At 50.5% G+C, this 25,566-nt stretch overlaps 1 long non-coding RNA gene across 2 annotated transcripts in view; it reads right to left on the bottom strand.

The window, feature by feature from the left end:
- The window catches only part of LOC141172554 (uncharacterized), a 55,827-nt gene extending 33,576 nt beyond the window's left edge, over positions 1–22,251 (bottom strand). The window contains exon 1 of one of the 2 annotated variants that reach the window (XR_012252487.1): positions 22,104–22,251. This is a non-coding gene — a long non-coding RNA (uncharacterized lncRNA). Of the gene's footprint in view, positions 1–19,917; positions 20,255–22,103 lie in introns of those variants that run through there. The other variant, XR_012252488.1, reaches the window with a different exon arrangement.
- Between the last annotated feature and the right edge of the window lie 3,315 nt (positions 22,252–25,566).

Here is a 25,566-nt window from a genome sequence, read left to right as displayed (position 1 = left end):
CCCGCCAAAATTCAGTATGAGTCCCCATATAGCTTCCTATATACAGTATAAGCCCTACATAGCTCCTAATATACAGTATGAGCCCCCACTTAACTCCTTATATACAGTATAAGCCCCACATAGCTCCCTATATAAAGTATGAGCTCCCATATAGCCTCCTAGATTCAGTATGAGCCCTCATATAGCTCCTTAGATACAGTATGAGACCCCATGAACCATCTATATACAGTATGAGGCTGGACATAGCTCCCTATATACAGTATGAGGCCACATTTAGCTCCCTATATTCAGTATGAGGCCGCATGTAGCTCCCTAGATACAGTATGAGACCGCACATAGCTCCCAAGATCCAGGATGAGGCCTAACGTAGCTCTCTTTTTCCAGTATGAGGCCAAATGTAGCTCCCTAGATACACTATGAGGCTGCACGTAGCTCCCTAGATCCAGTATGAGGCCAAACGTAGCTCCCTAGATACAGTATAAGGCCGCATGTAGCTCCCTAGATACAGTATAAGGCCGCACGTAGCTCCCTGCGACGCTGAGTCACTTTTAACGGCCAGGCCGTGAGACGGGATAGTCAAGGAGTCCGAAGTCAAAGCCAGGAGGGTACGTCATAAACAGAGGGAAGAGGCAAAGGCATAGTCAGGTAACGTACCGTTGGTCAGAATTCCAGGAGGAGAGCAGATCAAAGCAGAAGGGGTTAAACCAACGGATGGTCAGAACAAAGTCCAAGGTCAGGCAGCAGAAGATCAATAAACAGAACGCAAGGCACAGAGAACAAACCACACACACTAGCTGACTGTACATCTGGCAGAGATCTGGGACAAACAGCTCAGTTAAGTAGCTAGGTATTTGTGGCACTCCAGGGGTCTGGTTTCCACAGTAACAAGCAATGTTATGTCTGAGAGCAGGTGGGAGGTCTCTTGGTCAGGGATCCTGTGCATGCCACACCTCCTGCCCAGTCCTGGGAGGGGAAGAACTTCCCCTATATAAACCTAGGGCTGAGGCAGGGTTAGTGAGTAGAGAAGAAGTAGAGACAGAGAAGCAGATATAGGAAAAGAACATCAGGAGCTCTGTGGGAGCAGTACTACAAGGAGTCAGGGGCTGGCAGCTGCAGAGCTCGCCCTGACTGAAAAGTTATCACCGGACCCGGAGTCCGAGGCTGTGGGGACTAACTCCTATCCAGCAGCAGAAACCGACCGGCAGGGGATTGCAGGTCCTCTGGCCCAGAAACCCGAAGGCACGGTCACACGCGTGGGACCAGCACCGCCGTCGTGGAGCGGAAGCTACTAGAAGGCCCCGAGTCACCGGCCATACGGGTGAGCACCACACGGTACACTCAGGGACGTGGGCTACTTATACCCGCCTCTAGCAAGGTAGCCGGAAGAGTATCGTTAGTTTGGGAGGCCTACAACTCCGCCTGGCCAGGGGAGATCCCATCTGCTCAAGGACTGACCAGGCCCCAATCGCTAGCCAGTACTCCGGGAGGGTCTATCTTTGTCACCAGTAAAGACCCTGAACTACACCGTACCGTCTCCGAGTGATTCCTGCTACCCCCATCATCCACGTCGGCTGCCCTGAGGCCATACCCCTCCCGTTGGGGGTTATACTATCACGCTGCACAATCCTACCACCGGCCTCAGCGGTCTGCCCTGCAGCGGCAGCTCCTTAGCTGTACTCAACGGGTGGCGTAGTCGTCCAACATCTACCGCTAATACAGCGCCACTTAGTCTGACTCCCTGGGCACGGACCGGATCACCGCCACGAGACTACAACCCTCAATAGATCCGGCTCCGGGTAAGCTCCCACGTGCGCAACGCAGCGCGACACAGGCCCAGGGGCGCGTCAACTTTTGGCCCTTGTCGGCAGGGCCTGTGGGGGCTGATGCGCAGGCTTTGAACAATGACCCGGCTCCAGACCTGCACCATCAGGTCCAAGAGCTAGCTAAAAGCGTTGCTGCGCTAACCCGAACTGTGCAGTCTTTACAGGTTTCCACTCCAGGGAAGATCCAGCTGGCATCCGGACCGGAGGACATCCCGTGGCGTCGACCAAGGAGGACCCCACCGGCCAGAGGAAGACCCAGCGACCGATACAACGAGGACGGACGACCCATCTGCCGCCGCTGCAATCAACCCGGACATATGGCAAGGTACTGTCCTTTAAACTGGCACAACCTGGGGTAGAGGGCCAACCCCCAGGAAAAAGATCACCAGGCCCATCGAACTGGCGCGACAAATATGTGGGAGGACGTCCAGTCTTACCCGTGGTACTGGATGGCATTCCTATGAGTGCCCTACTGGACACCGGTCACAGGTCACCACCATCCCGTACGTGCTCTTCAAGCAGTACTGGAATGACTCGGATATCACCCGCTACCCTGACGACGACTTGAGTATCATCGCCAGCAATGGTCAGCCCGTGCCACAGATTGGATTTAAAGAGGTGACCATTAAAATCAGTAGAGTCGAACTGGCAGCACAGGGACTGATCATTGTAGACATTGACAAACACGAGAGTCACCCAAAGATAACTCTAGGAACTAATGTAATTGAAAATTGTCTTGCAGAGGTGATTTTCCTTTTACAGCAGGTTGCCAAGAACGCCAGCTCCGGCCAGCAGCGAGTGCTCCAGAAAGAGATCCGGGCACTGATGCGACGGCAACAGCTAGAACTCTCCGGTGGTGAGATTGGTAGCGTGCGAATGTGTAGCACCCTGAGGATTCGGCTGCTACAGGGGTATTGCACCTCAACCCAGAGGTGTGATATTCCACTCCCGGGTAAGGATGGAGTGTGGATCTGAGCTCGGTAGGCTGCATGCACTACACACATCCCATTTCCGAGGAGCAGACCAACGGTACTCCCACTTAGAAATGTGCAGGTACGACCGAGTCTGTTCCTGGCTGGAGTGGGAGGGGGGTGGTACATCCCAAGTAGTGTAGGGGCAGATAGGGGGAGCAGCCTGGGTAAAGGTAGGAGCTCATTGGGTGCTGGTCACCTGAGCTCACACATAGAGGGTGTATATAAGGTGGGCACCATCAAAGAACAGGGTCAGTCTGTCAGAGTAAGAAGCAGAGGAGGAGCAGAGAAGCCCCAGAGAGAGAGAGAGGAGAAGAAAGAGAGACCCAGAGGGGGAAACAGAAGAAAGGACTCTAAGACCCCGAATCCAATCCACGGGTGAAGAGTCGGCATCAGGGTACCGGAACCCAAGCTGGTGGGGGCAAAAACACACCCCAGCCAGAGACCGGAGGCCGTGGGCAGCGTCTGCCACGGCCACCCACCACATCCACCCCGAAGGCATACCACGTGGAGGGTCAGGGAACCCAAGGCCAAGGGTCTCCCAACAGAAGGCCCGAGGGAGCTGGACCTGGGTGGATCACTAGTGGGGACGGCCAGAGAAAGGACAGAAGGAGAGCTCAGGGTCACGCTCCGGACTCGCTTGGGGGTTGGCTGGATCCAGGACCTGGTGGATGCAGCACGGCTCGGGAGGTCACTTGAAGCTGGAGTGACCGGAACATCAGCAGTGAGTAAATACCCTAAACTGCATAACCCGACTCTGTCTTCCTTTAACATCTACGCTGCACCACCACAACCCCCATCCTCTGCTCCTGACCCCCTGAGGCTATACCCCACCCGTTGGGGGTTATACCATCACAAGCTGCACCTACACCATCAGCCTCAGCGGACCCTGCTGCAGCGGCGGCCATAGTGACCGCAATACAACGGGTGGCGTAGTCGACATTAAGAACTTATTAACATCTGTAGGACTGCCACATACAACTGAGTTTGACACCCTGGGCACGGACCGGGTCACAGCCACTCGGAAGACTACAACTCCCATCTGATCCGGCTCCGGATATTCCCCCATAAAGAATATGGACCAGGGGGTGCGTCAACTTTGGCGTAGTCGGCAGGATTACGTGCCCGCAGCAACCGGGTACTGCGTGCCTGAAGAAAAGAACGAGTTTACCTCAAAAAGAAGTCTCCTGCCGGTTCCGGAGGGTCCCCGCCATCGGACTCCATCACAGGTCGATTCCAGCCGGTTGTCCGCCATTAACAGCGTTTTCCCGCCATCTGCAGAGTTTCCCGCCACTGGGAAGCGATTCCCGCCATTTCCAAAGGTTTCCCGCCTTGGAAGAGCGGACGCCATTATGGGCGTGCCAGAGGGTGGCAAGAGGCCGCCTCCCATCGTGGGCCAGGACCGAAAATGGCGCCAAAAGTGGAAACCGCCCCCACCAACAGAGACTGTGATGCTAGAGGTGTCTGTCAGCAAGAAAGAACTGCCCCTGGAGCTGACAATCACCAAGTGGCCCCGGGACCGCCCTCGAAGGGGGAGGAGACGAAAGAAGAGAACAAAGATGGGTGCCGCCTGGAGCAGTCTAGAGCGAGCGCACCCGGAGGCAAGAAGCCTGGAGAAGAATATCGGAGGAGCTTACCCGGAGATGGCGAGAAAGCAGAGCAGCACCGGCCCGTTGGCCAGGAGCCTGCTAGAAACAGAGGAGGGAAAGCAGATCAGCACCGGCCCGCTGGCCAGGAGCCTGCTGGAGACGACTGTAGGAGAGCAGAGCAGCACCGACCCGTTGGTCAGGAGCCTGCTGGAAACAACGACCCCACTAGGCCTAGTGGAGGTCCTAGCACAGCTTCCCCGAGACCGGGAGTGTGCACAGACCGCTCTGGAGGGCCTCGCAAGGAGGATGGCCCGGGTGCAGCGAGAGACGTTGGCGGAGTGGAGCCGTGAGATGGCCCAGCAGACCGAGACCTGTCAGCGGAGCACGCCACCCGAGACGAGGAGACAGACCGCCTCTGAGGATGGCGCGGGAGGACTGAAGGCCGGAGACGGCGCCGAGAAGGGAGCCGAACGAGTGGAGGCAGGTAAAGGGGACGTCTATACCCCAAACCGGGAAACCGCGTACCTGCCCCAGCTCCCCGTCGCAGAGCCCGAAGTCTATCCTGCCGTGCCCGTCGCTGCAACGTCACCGCCGCAGACTAGGCCTCAAACGGGAGCCGCGACCCCTGTGACGTCACACGCCTCGACCCCGAGCGTGACCAAGCAGGAAGTACCACCAGCCTGGTCGCAAGGCCTAGTACCCCCGGGCGCCGCAATACCAACAGCGCCCCCTACCTCCGCGGAGCCCCCGGCCTGGTCGCAGGGCCAAGTAGCCCAGGGCGCCGCCGTCCTTACGGTGCCCTTTACCTTCCAGATACCCCAGGCCTGGCCGCAAGGCCCGGGCATCCCGGGCGCCACCACCACCGCGCCCATAAGACCAAGAGTGCCGCATCTGGGAGAGGACCTGTACGCCCAGCACACGTGCCCGGATGGGCAGCCATTTATATGGCCACCGGAGTTCCACCATCCCCGACTCCGGAGAGAGAGACCCCTGGATGAACCCCTCATCCCGGCTCCAAAGCCCGTAAAGAGGATCTCGCCCCCGCTAGCGGAAGCGCAGTTTGAGTGGGACCCCACCGGAGAAGATCTTATGGGGTTCACTCAAGAAACTCGGGCAGCTGCAGCAGAGCGTGCTGAGTGCTGCCGCCAACAGCTCGAGGACTTCGAGAGGGAGCGGAGAGAGAGGCGGGTCCGGGAACAGCAAGCTCAAATAAGGAGCGCGGAGCAGAAGAGGCGGGCCAGGAGAGACCCCCGTGCAGCGCATAGTCCCCGCACCACCGGGACTGTGATAAAGTTTAACATGCAGCATGGGTGGGGCTTCATCCGAGACCACCACACCCTAGGCGACGTCTTCGTAACCAGGAGAGACGTTGAGTCCCACCTACCGGAGGGACACAGAGGTCGTGACCTTTACATCGGGGATGAGGTCACCTTCACCCGGCACAAGTGTGCCAAAGGTCCCTACGCCCTCCATGTGCAGCGCCTGACGGAGGAAGAGCTGCGGTGTGAGGAGCAAGAGCAAGAGGACCCGGACGGGTCTGAAACTAGAGCCAAAGGTAACCAAAAAGCAAGAGCAGGAGGACGCCGTCGCTAAGGACAGCGAAGCAGAAGCTGTATATAGTTGCCCGTCGGGGCACAGTAAACTGAAACCGTAAACTGAAACCGTAAACTGAAACCGTGAAATTTAAACTGTTGTTGCTAATATAGTCCCCGTTGGGACCAGCATGTGTGAACTGTTACCCGTATTTCCCTTAATCCCACTGACCGAGGACTGAGAGCGGTCATTCCTCCCTAATACCTGGCCGAGGACTGAGAGCGGCCACTATCCCTGTATATAGTTGCGCGTCCTAAAGCGCCCCTACCGGTTTTATAGGAAAACCAGTTTTCCAGAGAGACTGTCGCACTTTACCCGGTCACACGTTGCACAGTGACCGGAGGAGGAGCCAGAGGCGACGAGAATGTTTTATATTGATATATATATATATATTGTTTTATATGTTTTATATGTTATGCAAAAATTTGTATGTTTTGGTGTTATGTCTTACAGCCCGAGGACGTGCTGTGATTTACCAGGGGGGAATGTAGCACCCTGAGGATTCGGCTGCTACAGGGGTATTGCACCTCAACCCAGAGGTGTGATATTCCACTCCCGGGTAAGGATGGAGTGTGGATCTGAGCTCGGTAGGCTGCATGCACTACACACATCCCATTTCCGAGGAGCAGACCAACGGTACTCCCACTTAGAAATGTGCAGGTACGACCGAGTCTGTTCCTGGCTGGAGTGGGAGGGGGGTGGTACATCCCAAGTAGTGTAGGGGCAGATAGGGGGAGCAGCCTGGGTAAAGGTAGGAGCTCATTGGGTGCTGGTCACCTGAGCTCACACATAGAGGGTGTATATAAGGTGGGCACCATCAAAGAACAGGGTCAGTCTGTCAGAGTAAGAAGCAGAGGAGGAGCAGAGAAGCCCCAGAGAGAGAGAGAGGAGAAGAAAGAGAGACCCAGAGGGGGAAACAGAAGAAAGGACTCTAAGACCCCGAATCCAATCCACGGGTGAAGAGTCGGCATCAGGGTACCGGAACCCAAGCTGGTGGGGGCAAAAACACACCCCAGCCAGAGACCGGAGGCCGTGGGCAGCGTCTGCCACGGCCACCCACCACATCCACCCCGAAGGCATACCACGTGGAGGGTCAGGGAACCCAAGGCCAAGGGTCTCCCAACAGAAGGCCCGAGGGAGCTGGACCTGGGTGGATCACTAGTGGGGACGGCCAGAGAAAGGACAGAAGGAGAGCTCAGGGTCACGCTCCGGACTCGCTTGGGGGTTGGCTGGATCCAGGACCTGGTGGATGCAGCACGGCTCGGGAGGTCACTTGAAGCTGGAGTGACCGGAACATCAGCAGTGAGTAAATACCCTAAACTGCATAACCCGACTCTGTCTTCCTTTAACATCTACGCTGCACCACCACAACCCCCATCCTCTGCTCCTGACCCCCTGAGGCTATACCCCACCCGTTGGGGGTTATACCATCACAAGCTGCACCTACACCATCAGCCTCAGCGAACCCTGCTGCAGCGGCGGCCATAGTGACCGCAATACAACGGGTGGCGTAGTCGACATTAAGAACTTATTAACATCTGTAGGACTGCCACATACAACTGAGTTTGACACCCTGGGCACGGACCGGGTCACAGCCACTCGGAAGACTACAACTCCCATCTGATCCGGCTCCGGATATTCCCCCATAAAGAATATGGCCCAGGGGGTGCGTCAAATGTGTGACCCTTTCCCTATTGCCATGCCCCCGAAAAGTGAAATGATGATTTGGTGCCGGGCAGCTATTGGTCTGAGAGGTAGAGATTACCAGGCAATGGTAGAACCAGGTTACTCAGACAGTAGGCCCACCATTTTGACAGCACGGGGGGTGGTCAATGTACGCCATGGGAGGGTGCCCGTTCGCATAATAAATATCGGGAAGAGGGAAGTGTACCTGCCCCGGTATGCCACGCTAGCCAAATTGTATACCATCAATCAAGATTCCATACAGTCCGTAGAACCCTTGCCTCCATCTTCGCCGGAGGAAGGTAACGGCTCTCAGAAAACAATGGAGGACTGGTGTCAGCAACTACATTTGGGTACTGACTCCACTCCCTCACACCAGAAACAGGGAGTCTATCGGGTGGTTCAAGAGTACGAGAGAGTGTTTAGTAAACACCCGTTAGACTTCGGGCGAGTCAAGGGGGTAGAACACCACATCCCCACGGGAGACCATCCTCCCATAAAAGAGAGGTATCGACCCGTACCCCCTGCACACTACCAACACGCCAAGAGGATGCTTAGAGACATGAAGGAGGCTGGGGTGATCAGGGATAGCTGCAGCCCCTGGGCAGCTCCACTAGTCTTAGTCCGAAAGAAAGACAACACCATGAGGATGTGTGTAGATTACCGGAAAATCAACCATATCACACACAAGGATGCGTACCCCTTACCAAGGATAGAGGAGTCTTTGGCTGCTTTAAGATCTGCTAACTTCTTCTCTACCTTGGATCTCACTAGTGGGTACTGGCAGGTTCCTGTAGCAGAGGCGGACCGGGAGAAGACCGCATTCACCACCCCGATGGGACTTAGCGAGTTTACCTGCATGCCGTTCGGACTCTGCAACGCACCAGGAACCTTCCAACGATTAATGGAGTGCTGTCTGGGCCACAGAAACTTCGAGACGGTCCTGCTGTACCTGGACGATGTCATCGTATATTCCAAGACGTATGAGGACCACCTGAAACACCTGGCGGAAGTGTTCGAAGCTCTGGCAAGCTACGGCCTAAAGGTGAAACCCTCCAAGTGTCACCTCCTGAAACCAAAGGTGCAGTACCTGGGACACGTGGTGAGCGCTGATGGAGTGGCTCCCGACCCTGATAAGATCACCGCGATTAAGGAATGGCCAAGTCCCTCCAGTGTAAAGGAAGTGCGGCAGTTCCTCGGGTTGGTAGGCTATTACCGCAGATTCATCCCCGGTTTCACCAAAAAGGCAGCTCCTATGCAGGACCTCTTGATAGGCCAGTCCCGGAAGGCCAAGAACCAGAAGCCACCCTTCAGATGGGAGAAGTTAGAAGAAGAGTCCTTCCGCCAGCTGAAGATGGCCCTCACGGGGGATGAAATCCTGGCGTACCCTGATTACAGCCAGCCCTTTATCCTCTACACCGACGCAAGTAACATCGGGCTAGGAGCCGTGCTGTCCCAGATCCAGCAGGGGAAAGAACGAGTAATCGCTTACGCCAGCCGAAAACTGCGACCCACCGAGAGAAACCCTGAGAATTACAGCTCATTTAAGCTAGAGTTCCTGGCAGTGGTGTGGGCAGTCACCGAACGCTTTAAGCACTACCTCGCTTCCTCCCGGTTCACCGTGTACACGGATAACAACCCGTTGACACACCTGGACACGGCAAGACTCGGTGCCCTAGAGCAGAGATGGATGGCCCGTCTGTCCAACTATGAGTTCACAATCAAATACCGGGCAGGACGCTCCAATACCAACGCGGACGCCCTGTCCAGGATGCCAAACCTACCGGACGTAGGAGAAGATCCAGAGGGACTGGAAGAAGTCGAACTCCCCGCGTTCCACCGTCATGGGACTATCCAGTATTCCCATCGGGTAAGGAGTAAGCAAGCCGCTACGTTTAACCCCTTGCCTCACTACAACTGGGAAGAAACGCAAGACAGTGACCCTGCCGTCCGGCTGGTAAAGGAGATGCTGACTCGGCCAGAGGCTCGCCTTGACCCAGGCCCTCCGGAGGAAGCCAAGCAACTGTGGGCTGAGAAGAGTCGACTGTTCCTTTACAAGGGGAAGTTGTGCCGCAGAATGGTTAACTCCCGGACGCATGAACTAATCTGGCAAGTAGTGGTGCCACGGAGAGACGCAGCCATGGTGATGGAGGCATACCACGACGGGGCTGGACACTTCGGATGGAAGAAGCTGGAGTTCCTGCTGCGTGGGCGGTTCCACTGGGTAGGCATGAGGGGAACCATCGAGAGGTGGTGCAGAGACTGTGGCCCGTGCAACCTAAGAAGGAAGGACCGTGCCAGCCAGAAGACTCCCCTGCAGTCCATCGTCACCCGGCAGCCGTTGGAACTGGTAGCCTTGGATCATGTAAAACTGACCCCAAGCAGAAGTGGCTACGTCTACGCGTTAACCATTGTGGATCATTACTCCCGGTTCTTGGTTGTCGTCCCCGTTAAGGACTTAACGGCTCAAACAGCAGCTAGAGCCTTCCAGCAGCACTTCTGCCGTCCACACGGATACCCGGACCAAGTGCTGACGGACCAGGGACCTGCCTTTGAAGCGGAGATCTTCCAAGAATTCTGCAATCTGTATGGCTGCCGGAAGATAAGGACGACACCCTATCATCCGCAAACTAATGGACTTTGTGAGAAAATGAACCAGGTGGTAATGGATCTCCTGAAAACGTTGCCCCTGGAAGAACGCAGTCTGTGGCCTGAGAAGCTGCCCGATCTGGTGGACCTATACAACCACATCCCGGTAGGTTCCACCAACTGTACCCCGGCTTACCTAATGAGGGCGAGACCTGGTAAGTTACCTGTTGACCTGGAAATGGGAGTCCTGACACCCGAGGACACTTCACCGGAAACAGACTGGGACACAGAGAGGCAGCAGCAGTACCGGAAAGTACAGGAGAGCGTGGAGCGAAGTCTCTGTCTCGCTAGGGAAAGACAAGAGAAAAATTACAACCAGTATGCTCCCGCTGTTCACCTGGTACCCGGAGAGCAGGTCTTGAAGAGGAAGAGACGGCTCCACAAGTTGGACGACCAGTGGGAGAAGGACCCGTACACCGTACTGCCCTCAAGCCACGACAACCCAAAGGTTTGTACCATCAGTAAAGACGGAGGGGAAACCACAGCCATTGTATCCCGGGATCACCTGAAGAAGTGTCCCGAACAGCTACGGAACCCAGAAGGAGAGCAAGAAGACCCTCGACCCATAGAGGAAAGGGAAGATATGGTTAGTACTGTGCTCGGAGACTTCCCTCGATCCTGGACTCAAGTCAATGGTGCAGTTGTGGTACCCGTCCTCACGTTCCTCCAACCAGAATCCCAAGTGCCTACGGAACAACAGGTAGAGCTGGAAGAGCAGCCGGTCCAGGAGGCAGCAGACTCCACACAAGCAGAACAGGAGGATCAACCCTCTGCTCATAGTGAGCCTGCCATACCCCTAGTGAGCCAAAGAGCCCGTAGACAGCTGCCCAGTTTATCCTTGATAGCTCCTACACCCTGTAGTTCAGGGCCAGACAGTCAGCTCCGTAGGTCCACTAGGGCCACTAGAGGCCAGTTACCCGCACGTTGGAGGATTTGAAGTGTTTAAATTGTTTTATTTGTGGTCACCTGTCTGTTACTTGTAAATAATTATGTGTTTCTAGTTATTTTTAGGAGTCCTTGGTGGATTTACCGGGAATCCTTGTACAATTGGTTGGAGCGTAACCCAGGAATGGACTAAAAGACTGTTAAGGACTCGGGGCAGGACAGACCCCTACCTGGTTACGTCTCCCTCTTGTGGTGAAATGGACACCTTTTTTTTCTTCAAAGACTGCACCCAGTTGCGGACACGCCGTAACCATCTTTATGTGTTTTTCTTATTGTATTATTATTGTTTATACCTTGTTATGTTTTTCTAAAAATATGTTTAGTCCCGGAGTACTAAATTTCACTAGGGGGGAATGTGGCACCCCAGGGGTCTGGTTTCCACAGTAACAAGCAATGTTATGTCTGAGAGCAGGTGGGAGGTCTCTTGGTCAGGGATCCTGTGCATGCCACACCTCCTGCCCAGTCCTGGGAGGGGAAGAACTTCCCCTATATAAACCTAGGGCTGAGGCAGGGTTAGTGAGTAGAGAAGAAGTAGAGACAGAGAAGCTGATATAGGAAAAGAACATCAGGAGCTCTGTGGGAGCAGTACTACAAGGAGTCAGGGGCTGGCAGCTGCAGAGCTCGCCCTGACTGAAAAGTTATCACCGGACCCGGAGTCCGAGGCTGTGGGGACTAACTCCTATCCAGCAGCAGAAACCGACCGGCAGGGGATTGCAGGTCCTCTGGCCCAGAAACCCGAAGGCACGGTCACACGCGTGGGACCAGCACCGCCGTCGTGGAGCGGAAGCTACTAGAAGGCCCCGAGTCACCGGCCATACGGGTGAGCACCACACGGTACACTCAGGGACGTGGGCTACTTATACCCGCCTCTAGCAAGGTAGCCGGAAGAGTATCGTTAGTTTGGGAGGCCTACAACTCCGCCTGGCCAGGGGAGATCCCATCTGCTCAAGGACTGACCAGGCCCCAATCGCTAGCCAGTACTCCGGGAGGGTCTATCTTTGTCACCAGTAAAGACCCTGAACTACACCGTACCGTCTCCGAGTGGTTCCTGCTACCCCCATCATCCACGTCGGCTGCCCTGAGGCCATACCCCTCCCGTTGGGGGTTATACTATCACGCTGCACAATCCTACAACCGGCCTCAGCGGTCTGCCCTGCAGCGGCAGCTCCTTAGCTGTACTCAACGGGTGGCGTAGTCGTCCAACATCTACCGCTAATACAGCGCCACTTAGTCTGACTCCCTGGGCACGGACCGGATCACCGCCACGAGACTACAACCCTCAAGAGATCCGGCTCCGGATAAGCTCCCGCGTGCGCAACGCAGCGCGACACAGGCCCAGGGGCGCGTCATATTCACCTGGGATAATGAACACCTGAAGATAGCCAGTGCTTCCCAGTCTCAGATTGGAGAGCCGAGCTATCAATCACCTTACTGAGCTACTGCACGCCCCTGTACCAGATTGGCCGGTTGAGCTTTCAATCACAGTACTGACAGCTCCAGAACGCCCCTGTACAAGATTGGACGGCTGAGCTGTCAGCAACTGCGTCCCAGACACAGTGAGGGGTGGAACCGTAACAGTACCACCTCTTCTAAGGGGGATCACCGGACCCCCAGGCTTCCCAGGAACCTTTAGATGGAAGGCCCTGACTAACCGATCGGCCTTCACATCTCGAGCAGGGACCCATGATCTCTCCTCTGGTCCGTATCCCCTCCAGTGAATGAGGTACTGGAGGGAATTACGGACCCTACGAGAATCCACCACTGTCTGAACCTCATACTCCAAGCCACTGTCAACTGACACTGAAGGAGGCGGGGATAATGGAGCCAATACTGAAGGGACAAACTCCTTTAATAGAGATTTATGGAAGACATTAGGGATGCGAAGGGATGGAGGAAGCTTTAATCTGAATGCCACTGGATTGACCACCTCAAGGATCTCATAAGGACCAATAAATTTTGGACCAAACTTTGCCGACGGCACTTTAAGTTTAATGTTCCTGGATGACAACCAAACCTTATCCCCAATCTTGAAAACACTGAACGTCTTCTATGGGCCTTCAGTGTTTGGCAAGCCTGAGCAGTCCCAATATTCTTTTGAACCTCCTTCCAAACATCCCCAAGTCTTTGTACCGCGACCTCCACCCCAGGACATTCAGAACTAATCCTAGAAAATTGACCAAAATAGGGATGAAAACCATAATTACAGAAAAATGGAGAGGTTTCAGTAGACTGATTAACTCGACTGTTAAATGCAAACTCAGCGAGAGGTAAAAACGGAGACCGGTCCTCCTGTTGAGCCGCCACAAAACACGTTAAAATTTGTTCCAAAGATTGATTTGTCCTCTCAGTCTGACCGTTGGTCTCACGGTGGTGAGCAGATGAAAATGACAATTCAATCCCAAGCTTATTACAAAAAGCTCTCTAGAATTTAGAGACAAATTGTACTCCCCTATCGGACACAATGTTAAGAGGGATACCATGTAACCATACTGTTAGAACCCTCCTGTTTGTTTTTTCCATCTTGTGTTTTGCGGTCACGTGACCATCTGCCTTTATATTCCAGCTCCGCCCTTGTGGCTGTGCTGGACTTCAGTGTTTGACTGTTTCTCTAGCCTGGTGCTTCGGTGCCTTTCTCTGTCAAGTTCGCTTGGTCCTCTGGGACCTCTAGTACATTTTTGTCACTTTGTCTTTTTGTGTTCTGCAACAACTTCTCCGTTTAGGAGGTGTCCCATTTTTGTCCCAGTCTGACCATTCGATTAAGTATTGTGAGCGTCGTTTAAGTAAAGAGAAAAAAAAGGTCAGTTACGCCCGTATAGCTTGTTTACTCTCTACAGGAGTATTTCTTTCAGGGAGTACTACTTTGCAGGGAGATTTGATTGCATTTCAGGTATTTGTGGATTGTGGTTCAACACTTAATGTGATTGATAAAGGGTTTTTGGAAAACCTTAAATTGAAATCCAAACCTTTGTCATCACCTATTTCTGTGATTGCAATTGATAACACTCCTTTGAAATGTATTACTCACAAGACTGCTGCATTTCCCCTCACTATCAATGGAGTTCACCAAGAAATTTTGGACTTGGTTGTTTTAGATAATTTACCCTCTCCAATTGTTCTATGATTGCCTTGGTTAAAACTGCACAATCCTTTATTGGACTGGTCTACTAATGTGATTAAGTCTTGGAGTCCGAAGTGCTATGATAAATGTTGTAATGGTCGCATTGTGGCTGTGGAAAAAGGGGCAATTACCGGTACCTATTCAAGATTTTTGGAGGGTTTTTTCGGAGGAGGAGTCGCAAGTTTTACCTCCTCATAGGGATTATGATTGCGCCATTGAGTTTGTTCCGGGATCTACTCTTCCCAAGAGTCGCTTGTTTAATCTGACTATCCCTGAAAGAAAGGCCTTGGAGGAGTACATACAGACTAGCCTGGCTGCTGGTCACATTAGACCTTCTAAGTCACCTGTGGCAGTTGGATTTTTCTTTGTTAAAAAATAGGACGGCGGTTTACGTCCATGTCTGGATTTTCGTGAAATTAATAAGATTACCGTACGCAATTCCTACCCATTGCCGTTAATTCCTGACTTGTTTAACCAGTTAGTGGGGGCCAAGTGGTTTTCCAAAATTGATCTCCGGGGGGGCATACAATTTGTTACGAGTGAAGGAGGGTGACGAATGGAAAACTGCTTTTAACACTCCGGTAGGTCATTTTGAGAATCTGATGATGCCTTTTTGTCTTACCAATGCACCTGCATTTTTTCAGAACCTTATTAATAACATACTGAGACCTTTGATTGGTAAGAATGTGGTTGTGTATTTGGATGACATTTTCATTTACTCACCAGATCTAGAGTCCCATTGGCAGAGTGTACGTGAAGTTTTGCAGTTATTGAGTGATAATTCACTCTTTGCTAAGCTGGAGAAATGTGAGTTCGCTGTGCAGAAAATTAGGTTTTTGGGCTACATTGTCTCCAGCGAGGGCTTTGAGATGGACCTTGTGAAGGTTCAGGCTGTGCAGAAATGGCCTAGGCCTATTGGTTTGAAATCTATACAGAGATTTTTTGGTTTTGCCAATTATTACAGGAAATTCATTAAGAATTTTTCTGTAATTGTTAAACCTCTAACCGATCTCACCAGGAAAGGTGCGAAAACGGTCCAGTGGACTACTGAGGCCGTTGAAGCATTTAAGTATCTCAAAGAGAGGTTCAGTTCTGCCCCTATCCTTATGCAGCCTGATGAGACCAAGCCTTTTTTGGTTGAGGTCGATGCTTCATCGGTGGGGGTCGGAGCAGTTTTGTCTCAGGAGAACAAGGGTGGAGTACATCCTTGTGCCTTCTTTTCGAAAAAAAATTTGGAAACCGAACTGAATTATGATGTTGGAAGTCGGGAGTTGCTGGCTATTAAACTTGCGTTTGAACATTGGTGTCATTTTTTGGAAGGCGCTAGATTTCCTATTCAGGTTTTCACAGATTATAAAAATTTGATCTATCTGGATGCTGCCAAGCACTTGAATGCCCGTCAAGCTAGGTGGGCACTTTTTTTTTCTCGGTTTCATTTTTCTGTTACCTATATCCCTGGTACTAAGAATGTTAAAGTCGATGCTTTATCTCGAAGCTTCTCTCCTACAGTCGGTGCGGAGGAGGAGGAGAGCAATTTACAGAAAGGAGTTGTGGTGGCGGCATTGGACTCCATTTTGGAGAATAGGATTCTGAAAGCTCAAGATGATGCTTCATCTAACACTCCCCATGGGAGGCTATTCGTGCCTAGAGCCTTTAGGAGAGACTTGTTTGTGAAGTGTCATGAGTCTCGGTTGGCAGGTCATCCAAGAATTTCGGAGACTAAGAGACTTATCAGTCTCAGTTTTTGGTGGCCTGGATGGCAGAAGGAAGTCATCAAGTGGGTGCGTCAATGTACTGTGTGTGCTAGGTCAAAGGCTTCACATACTCCTGCTGCGGGGTTGCTTTGCCCTCTGGAGGTTCCTAGTGCGCCTTGGACGCATCTCACAATGGATTTTATTACTGATCTTCCTGTGTCCGAGAGTTTTACTGTCATCTGGGTCGTCGTGGACCGTTTTAGTAAGATGTGTCATTTGGTTCCATTCATTAAGTTGCCCTGCGCCAAGACACTCGCTAAGGCGTTTGTTAAGGAGATTGTCAAGCTCCATGGCGTTCCCACGGATATTGTTTCTGATAGAGGACCTCAGTTTGTGGCTCGCTTTTGGCGTGCTTTTTGTGACAGGTTGGGAGTCCATTTGTCTTTTTCATCTGGTTATCATCCTGAGTCTAATGGACAGACTGAAAGAAAGAACCAGGATGTTGAACAGTTTTTGCATTGTTTTGTGGCGGACAATCAAGAGGTGTGGTCTGAGTTTCTGTCTCTCACAGAATTTGCTCTTAACAATCATACATCCTCCTCTGCTGGGTGTTCTCCATTTTTTTTGTTGTACTGGGAGACATCCGTCTTTTTGTTCGTTCTCCAAATTGGGGTCGGCGGTGCCGGAGGAGGAGAATTTTTCCGGTGATTTGGAGAGAGTTTGGACTAATGTACGTTGCAACCATCAAGAGGCTAACAAGAAGTCCAAGAAATATTTTGACAGGAAACGTAAGGAGGTTTTATTTACTGTGGGTGACATGGTTTTGTTGTCCTCAAAGAACCTGCGGTTGAGGATTCCCTCTAAAAAAACTGGGTCCTAAGTTTGTGGGTCCATTTAAAGTGCTTCAGGCTGTTAACCCGTCTGCTGTTAGGTTGGATGTCCCTACTTCCTGGAAGATTAATCCTGTGTTTCATGTTTCCTTGTTGAAAAAGGCTGACGTATCTGATAGGGACGCCACTGTCACAGTTCCTCCTGTTGTGGAACACGGCGAATATGAAATTTCTTGTATCTTGAATTCTAGATGGCATAGAGGGAGATTACAGTATCTTGTCTCCTGGAAGGGTTTCAGTCCCGAAGACAACTCCTGGGTAAGAACGGATGATGTCTCTGCTCCTAGGCTTGTTAAAGCTTTCCACAGGAGGTTTTTGCATAGGCCTGGGCCTGGAGGATCCGGAGGATCCTCATAAAAGAGGGGGTACTGTTAGAACCCTCCTGTTTGTTTTTTCCATCTTGTGTTTTGCGATCACGTGACCATCTGCCTTTATATTCCAGCTCCGCCCTTGTGGCTGCGCTGGACTTCAGTGTTTGACTGTTTCTCTAGCCTGGTGCTTCGGTGCCTTTCTCTGTCAATTTCGCTTGGTCCTCTGGAACCTCTAGTACATTTTTGTCAGTTTGTCTTTTTGTGTTCTGCAACAACTTCTCTGTTTAGGAGGTGTCCCATTTTTGTCCCAGTCCTTTGTTCTTTTAGGGACCCCTCCCTTAATTCTATAGGTCTTCGTTCAGACTAGCCGAGGACTAACGCGAGTCTGTTCACTAGGAACAGGCTGCCCTCTACATCATAGGGATTCAGCTTAGTCTTACTGTAGGGACAGCTTTCCCCTATCTTTCCTTAGTACATGTTGCAGATCATAACACTTACAATATGGGAAATAAACAACCTGGAGAGTGTCTTTGCATTAGGTAATGCTGACAAGGCAACAAAATGAGCTTGTTTGCTGAATCGGTCCACTACCACCCAGATAGCAGTTTTCCCATCAGACAGAGGCAAATCTGTGATGAAATCCATGGACAAATGAGTCCATGGTCTTTCTGGAATTGGCAATGGAGCCAGTTCCCCTCCGGCCGGCTATGACTGACTTTAGCGCGTGCGCAGATCTTACAAGCAGATACAAAATCTTTGATATCATTATGCATGGACGGCCACCAAAAAAGTCTGGCAATGGCTTTCTGTGTAGCAGTATCTCCTAGATGACCACTCAAGAAGGAATCATGAAATTCCTGTAACACACGCAATCTTAGATACACAGGCACAAATAATTTAGACCCAGGAGTAGCGGGAAGAGCCAATGACTGGGTATTACGGATCTCCTCCTCCAATTCTGAGGTTACCATAGAAACCACAATACCCTGAGGAACAATGGAGTATGGAGGTTCTGGAAGAGAAACTGGATCGAGACTATGAGATAATGTGTCAGCTTTCACATTCTTAGACCCCGGTCTGAATGTAATCGAAAAATTAAACCTTCAGAAAAACAAGGACCATCTGGCCTGTCTGGGAGTTAACCTTTTAGCTGACTCAATATAGGCTAGATTCTTGTGATCAGTGACCACAGTAACTGGATGAACTGCTCCCTCCAAAAAATGCCTCCATTCCTCAAAGGCTAATTTTACAGGAAGTAACTCACGATTCCCAACATCATAATTTCTTTCCGCCGGCGAAAATTTCTTAGACAAAAAAGCACATGGACGCAAGTTAGTCAGAGTTTTGGGCCCCTGCGACAAAACCGCCCCTACTCCGACCTCCGAAGCATCCACCTCTACAATGAATGGCTTTTGGAGATCAGATTGGATCAGAATGGGGGCAGACTTGAAACACTCTTTTAATTTTTCAAAAGCCCTGATAACACTTGGCAACCATACCTTGAGATTAGCCCCCTTAAGTGTCAGGTCAGTAAGAGGATTAGCAATCTGAGAGAAACCCTTGATAAATTTCCTATAATAGTTGGCGAATCCCAGAAATCGTTGCAAAGCCTTACGATCACGAGGCTGAACCCAGTCAATTAGGACCTGTACCTTACCAGGGTCCATCTTAAACCCTTCTTCTGACAAGATGAACACCAAGAACAAAATTTCCTAAACAGAAAAAACACATTTCTCTAATTTAGCAAACAAGGAGTTCTCCCTTAACCTTTGTAACACAACCCGGACATGTTCCTGATGAGAATCCAAGTCTGGAGAGAAAATTAGAATATCATCCAGGTAAATCACAACATATCTTCCAATGCATTCAAAGAAAATATCATTCATAAAATTTTGAAACACAGCAGGTGCATGGGATAACCCAAATGGCATGACAAGGTTTTCAAACAGACCCTCCGACGTTAAAAACGCCGTTTTCCACTCATCACCCTCCCGGATGCGTATCAAATTGTAAGTCCCTCTAAGATCAAGTTTAGAGAACATCCTGGCCCCCAGAAGCTGATTACATAGGTCAGGGATGAGTGGAAGTGGGTACTTATTTTTAACTGTGATTTTGTTTAGTTCTCGGAAATCGAGGCAAGGACGGAGACCCCATCTTTCTTTTTTATGAAGAAAAATCCAGCAGCTATCGGAGAGGAGGAAGGAAAGATATGCCCTTCCGTAAACTTTCATTAACATATTCTTTCATGGCGGTGTGATGCCTCCTACTTCGCTAGCCCACCCTGAGATATGGGGGTACTCGGTACCGGGCCTCCAGGTGGAGGGTGGATGCAGTCGTGGCCTAGGCCCGGTCCGTGCCCAGGGTCGTCACATCAAAATAAGGGCTAGGAGGGACGGTGTTAATCGAGTGGATTAAATGACTACGCCACCTGTGGTTTCTGGTGATCCTCCACCAGCGCTGCGTTCAGTCCTCTGAGGTGGGATGTATTGGCAGCAGCCGATTGTACTACTCCCCACAGGCGGAGCAGGGCCTCAGGGCAGAGAGAACAAGAGGATGGGAGTTGTAGTAGAAGATGTGGTGCGGTGTAGTGCGGTGCCACGTTGCAATAAGGAACTGGAGGCCATAGGGATAGTCTTTCAAGCTTTACTCACGGTAGAATGCGCAGCTGCAAGGCTTCTCCCTGCTCCTCACAGCGCGCTGCAGCCACCAGGACCGGGGGTCCGACAACCTCCGGGTAGTTCAGGTGCCTTGGTCAGGACCCCGCACCAGAGTGTTCCTAGACTTTCCCACTAGGTCCTCTCCTGTCCGTATGTGGTGCGTGTGGTAAGGCCGGGTCTCCCTCTGGTCTTTGCACAGAACAAGGGTATGGGTGGCGACTCCGCTCCGTCCGTTACCCGGTGGGATCCACTGAGCCTCCGGCAGGGCCGTAACTACAACCGGGGCAGCTGGGGCACTGCCCCGGGGCCCCAACCACCCAAGGGGCCCCAAACTGATGGTAAAAAATTGTATTTTAATACTTTAATTTCTCATAAAATACCCAGTTTCTATATTCCTGTCAGACAATGTCACCCGGAGGACAGGAGAGACTATCATTTCAATAATTTCCAGGAGCTCTGCCAGCTGTCAATGAATGGAAACCTGCACTGGCCTGGAGAGTCTCATAGCACAAGATTTGTAGCAATATGTTAGTCTGGAGATCACAGAGAGTTGGCAAGGCAGGCACAGTGCACACTGACTGTAACAAACTCTCAGCATCATTGAGAGGAGACAGTCTCAGCAGACACAAATATCTCTGTGACAAACTGTGAGAAGCCCTGCTATTTAATAAACATGTACAGTTATTTGAAAATTGTGCAATATTTGGAATTATTCACCTTATTAATTTTCCAAACATATTCACTGAATATTTAACTTCTAAAACTTGCATCATAAACAACAAAATCTATTAAAGGTCTCGCGGAACGAGGTGAAGCCTGTGTGTTGTATACAACAATACGTAGCAGGCTTCACCACGTTCTGCACAACCTCTAGTGATTGAAATGTTGAGGGGCCCCACTATGAAGTTTTGCCCCGGGGCCCCGAAGTTTATAGTTACGGCACTGGCCTCCGGGCTTCTCCGACTAAGACTTGAAGTGACAGAGTCAGATATCGGGGGCCGGTACCCCTTTTGCAGCAGGAATCCCTCTGACTAGGCCAGAATAGCGAGGACAGGTGGCGTATACCGCTCCGTCTGCATCCCCCTGGGATCCTTTTGCCTGCGGAGCTTGTCTCCTCTGCTCCCCTCCAGGCCTTCTTAAGTAAGGACCTTGACCGGGTAACTCTTGCCCATTCCTCGACTCAAGGCCAGAGTACGAGGACCGTGTCCCCATCAACTGCAGGTTCACACAGAAAGCCACGTTCAGTGATGAAGATCACAATCAAAGACCATAAGCCCAAGATGGCCGTTTATTAAATATGAATTTTGTGGTGTAACCTAAAGTGCATCCTCCACCCTCTCCCACTACTAGGTTCCCCCTTACTTTGGTTCCCCCCCATCTCCTCTTATCCTGGCTGGGGCAGCACCCTGGTGCATGTAAGCCCCCCCAAGGTGGGAGAGGTGTAGTGTTGGATGCAGAGGTGGGGTCCTGACAGCTGCACCATCCTTACCTCGAAGGGGAGATACCACACCTCATTAAAGAGATGCAGTACCCCTGTGGCGACCGAACCCTCAGGGGCGCCACAGCGGCCCGTTCAGGCCCAGACAAATTGTAAAGGCAAGCTTTAGATAATTGGGCACTAGGAATAAGATCAATAGCACAATCATAAGGGCAATGGGGAGGTAGTATCTCCGCCTCTCTCTCCAAGAACACATCTCCGAAGTCCTCCCCTGAAGATTGGGGGCGCAGGGTAAAAAATAATCTACAGCTCTCCCTGAAGACCCTAAACTGGTCTCTCTCTCTCCAGAAAATTTATCAGCAAGGTCTATTACAGGTAATGGAAAGACAAACTGTACATCAGTGAGTACTGACGTCACAGCCACTGCCGGCAGTGGAGGGCTATGGGAGGTCTTCATTAAATTAGTTATCTGATCCTGCAACTGACATTGTGATGACTCCAGACTCTGGCATTCCTTAGCCAGATCCTGAGTCATCTGCTTCAGGTTCGCCACCTGATCACAGAGAGTGTGGACAGTCTGCATACTGGTGAAAAAGAAAAACGTATGGGCCAGACGTAATGTGACGCTGAGTCACTTTCACGGCCAGGCCGTGAGACGGGATAGTCAAGGAGTTCGAAGTCAAAGCCAGGAGGGTACGTCATGAACAGAGGGTAGAGGTAAAGGCATAGTCAGGTGACATACCGTTGGTCAGAATTCCAGGAGAACAGCAGATCAGAGCAGAAGGGGTTAAACCGACGGAGAGTCAGAACAAGGTCCAAGGTCAGGCAGCAGAAGATCAATAAACAGAACGCAAGGCACAGAGAACAAACCACACACACTAGCTGAATGTACGTATGGCAGAGATCTAGGACAAACAGCTCAGTTAAGTAGCCGGGCAATCACCTGGGATAATGAACACCTGAAGATAGCCAGTGCTTCCCAGTCTCAGATTGGACAGCCGAGCTGTCAATCACCACACTGAGCTATTGCACGCCCCTATACCAGATTGGATGGTCGAGCTGTCAGTCACAGTACTGACAGCTCCAGCACGCCCCTGTACAAGATTGGACAGCTGAGCTGTCAGCAACTGCGGTCCCAGACACAGTGAGGGGTGGAACCGTGACACTCCTTATATCCAGTATGAGGCCACACGTAGCTCCCTAGATACAGTATGAGGCTGAGCGTAGCTCCCTTTATTCAGTATGAGGCCGCACATAGCTCCCTAGGGCGCAAAGGGCCATGTCTGCTAGCTGTGACGTGACCAGGCCAGCACGCAACCAAGTTTAAAGATGCAATGCTGGCCCACCCCTGCCTGCAGGGATATGAGGGCAATCGGGCCATGGGCCCCCCTGGAGCCTTGGGTCCCAGGCAGTAGCCCAGATTGCCCTCATTATAATCCGCCTATGGGCCCGAAGATGTCAGATAGCACACTACTTTGTTAGAGTAGCCATGTAGATTGTCATCTGACAAGTTATGAATTGCTATATCTGTAAATGATCAGAACCAATAATGGGACAGGAGCACAGCACCAGAACCATCATCAGTAAATGAATACCACACCAGAATGGTCATCAGTACATGAATACAGTGCCATCATTGGTACATGAATACAGCACCAGAACCACTGTCAGCACAGGAATACAGCACCAAAACCAGTCAGCATAGGAATACATCACCAGAACCACTGTCAGCGCATGAATAAAGCACCAGAACCACCACTACAGAAACACAGCATCAGAACCACCATCAGTTCCAGAACACATCACAAAAACCACGAAAAGTACATAAATACAGCACAAGAACCAACATCAGTACATGACTTAAAATACTGGAACAACCATCAGTACATGAATACAGCACCAGAACACCATCATTACATCAATACATAACTAGAACCACCACAAGTACATGAACACAGCACAAGACCCATCATTAGTACATGAATACATTACTAAGCTTAGTACAGCAATCAAATGCAATATCAGGTCAGGCCCTGCCATATACAATTGTATCACATGAACCTACAACTCCCAGTATATCCTTAACAGTGGTAAGAAGTTGCAGGAAGTTGTTCTTACACCATAGACTGTGGCGCTGTCACGGGTGTGTCAGGTGTAACAGACAGTCGCCCTGGATCTGTTTGTAGAAGGTCGCTGCGCCTGGCATTGCAGACTCCTTCTTAACTTTTCTGCCTTTAGGACCCAGCGGCTACCTCCCTCCTGTTGTTAATTGACACACCCTTGCATGGGAGTTAAAAACTGTCAGTTTGCTACAGGAGATCACGGTGATAATGTCACGCACAGTATGGGAAAGACTAAGTATAACACGAAGAGTTGAGGGGGAGGGAGCCCAGGCACTAGGGAAAGGGGGAGTGGAGACCCGTAGGCAGATCTAATAACATCATGCCCCCTGCTCCCTACAGTCCCTATATTGGTTCTACACCAATCGCCAAGCAGGAAACCTAAGCCCTGTATGTCCCTAGATCTAGGCCCTGAATAGGGAGGGGGAAGGGATGAGCACTGGTCAGTTCCCACTATAAACTAAAGCTAACAAGGGAGACAAACAAAGGGGGAGAAACTTAGCTTGAACAGACTCCAGAGAGATAACACCAAACGTCCTCCAAACGCACCAGAGAGGAAGTAAGCAGACTACTATAGCTCCAAGCCTTCACAAGGGAACATGTGAATATCACCGGCGATCTCCTGCAGCAAACTTAAAGTCTTTAACTCCCATGCAAGGGTGTGTCAATTAACAACAGGAGGGAGGTAGAAGCTGGGTCCTAAAGGTAGAAAGGTTAAAAAGGAGTTTGCAATGCCAGGCACCACGATCTTCTACAAACAGATCCAGAGCGACTTTCTGTTACACCTGACACACCTGTGACATGCGCCCTTCTGCAACCACCCACCTGACCACATACTACCTCACTGGGTAGAAAGAGTTTGGTCCTATTAGTGCAAGTTTTTTCCTGGTACTGCAGTTTAGACTCATACACGAATACTCTGTCATGATGATTGACAAGAGTCTCGGGGTTTAAGGCCCCCCCATACACATTGGAGTAAAGTTGGCTGAAACTGTTGATATTGATGGGATCAGCCAATAATCTAATGTGTACAGGGGCAAGCCAAACCTCCACACATCATTTCATATTGTTCTCCCTAAATATAAGCCATTGTCAGAGGAGTGAGGCAGTAGCTCTTTTAAAGAATACGGGTGCACTCGGCACAGCCAAGTATTGCTGTGAATAGTGTAGTCTGGAGAGATAGCTATTGCCCACCAACTTAGTAATGTGTATGGGGGCTTTTATACTCACATATTGATGGCATCTGCTTTGTAATAAACAGACACAAAGAATTTCTTAGTCTGAACTTGGCTTCATCTCGCATGTCCAGCACAGCAATTATCCTAATTTACATCAAACATTCTCCATATTTGAGATCCCAAGTGGGTGCAGTAGAGGTAAATATGGGTGGAGATATACAGTGTAATTGCTTTTTAGGGAGTATCACCGCTGTAGCTATTTATCTATATTAATAGTTATCTCTATCTGCACTTACAACAAGTTTGTAATTTATGAAAATTATTCTTTGCCGTGTCCTTAGATGTCCTCCAATATTTGCATCTACATTCGCAAAATGTATGACATAATCCAAGAATCTTGGAACAGAGTAATAATGAAATGGCAAAGAGAATTGATTCTCAAGGGAAGTTATGCACACAAATACCATAGTGTTGTATGTATATACTGTATATATATATATATACACACACATAGTAACATAGTAATTATACACGCTTCATAAAGTTTACAGTAAAGTTTATAGGGAAGCAACCTGCTGATCAATTACTAACTTCAGCCGTTGATTACATAAGTACAGTGCTAAGTATACCTCTAGTACCTTTGATGCAACAATTAAATATATTATGGTTCCCACCAAAGCATAAACGGCTAATAAAAGGAGTGCCGGTAACACCTTCTAACAATAGACAACAACATGATTTTGGAAATTACTTTCTTCGGTGATTGATTTTGATCCTTTGAGATTTGAAAATAAAGCAATTGCACCCAGTAAGTATTCGTGCATGGATATAAAACATAGAAAAAATTACATAAGTCACCCATAAGTGAGTTGCCCAAGTCCAGCAATTATTTTGTTGTTTATGTATC

This window comes from Phyllobates terribilis, unplaced genomic scaffold (assembly GCF_046119375.1).
Source record: "Phyllobates terribilis strain yellow unplaced genomic scaffold, ASM4611937v1 Scaffold_12__6_contigs__length_324123572, whole genome shotgun sequence".
NCBI lineage: Eukaryota > Metazoa > Chordata > Amphibia > Anura > Dendrobatidae > Phyllobates > Phyllobates terribilis.
The sequence above is the reverse complement of the archived record's forward strand: the minus strand, read 5'-3'. Positions and strand labels throughout refer to the sequence as shown.